The sequence below is a fragment of the Netta rufina genome (assembly GCF_964035555.1).
Source record: "Netta rufina genome assembly, chromosome: 29".
Taxonomy (NCBI): domain Eukaryota; kingdom Metazoa; phylum Chordata; class Aves; order Anseriformes; family Anatidae; genus Netta; species Netta rufina.
Window position 1 is genome coordinate 632,992 of NC_140153.1, and position 1,256 is coordinate 634,247.

Below are 1,256 nucleotides of genomic sequence, written 5' to 3' on the forward strand. Positions count from 1 at the left end.
GGATCTAGAAGCTGCCCCATGTTTGGTAAGGGCCCCACTGCTGACCAGAGCTGAGCCAGTAATTGATGTTGTTTTGCCCCTCTGTGAAAGCATATTTATGACAGGGAAAAAAATGCTGCGCCACACAGCAGCTGGGAGAGTGAGAGGAGTGAGGAACGGCCTTGCAGGCGCCAAGGTCAGTGAAGAAGGAGGGGGAGAGGTGCTCCAGGCGCCAGAGCAGAAGTCCCCTGCTGCCTGTGGTCAGGACCATGGTGAAACAGGCTGTCCACCTGCAGTCCATGGAGTACCATGGTGGAGCACGGTTCCATGCTGCAGCCCGTGGAGAAGACCACAGTGGAGCAGGTGGACCTGCACCAACAGAGGCTGTAGCCTGTGGAAGACGCCTGCCAGAGCAGATCCCAGGCCAGACCTGTAGCCCATGGAGAGGAGCAGGTGACCTGTCAGGAGCTGCTGCCCAGGGGGGTCCCAGGTTGGAGAAGTTTGCTCCTGAGGGATGGATCCTGTGGTACAGACCCATATCTGAACCAGTTCTTGAAGAGCTGCTCCCTGTGGGAAGCCCACGTAAGATCAGTTCAGGAAGGACTGCATCCCGTGGGAGGGACCTCACAGTGCAGGGGATGAGAGTGACCATGAAGGAGCAGCAGAGACCAAGTGCTATAGACTGACCATAACCCCCAAACCCCCGATCCCCTGCGCTGCTCAGGGGGAGGAAGTGGAAGAGGGCAGAAGGGGAGAAGGCATTTTTGGTTTCTTTTCCTTTCTCACTTCTCTAGCTTGTTAGTATTAGGCAATATATCTTACTACCTCCCTATGCTGAGTCTGTTTTGCCTATCACAGTAATTATTAAGCGATCTCCCTGTCCTTATCTCAGCCATTTTTATCATATTTCTCCCTCTTTCTCTTTGAGTAGGGGGAGTGAGAGACCAGTTGTGGTGGAGCTTGGCCACCCACCCAAGTACAACCACTACACACCTAGTAACCCCTAAGAGCATTCTAGAGGTCTACCTGGAAAATCCAGCAGATGCTAGAGTGCACTGGGAGTGTTGTGAGCTCTCCAGGGGTCACAAGAGCACACCACTGGGCACAGGGATGCAACTCAAGTATGCTAAACAACACGGGTGCGTATGGGGGAGTGAACGAATGGCCGTATGGTGTTGAGATACCTCCTGCGTTAACCACAAGATCCAGTCATGTCAGCAACCAAGCCAGAGTTCAAGAAGCTTTTGGACAACACTGTCAGATACATGGTTTAATTT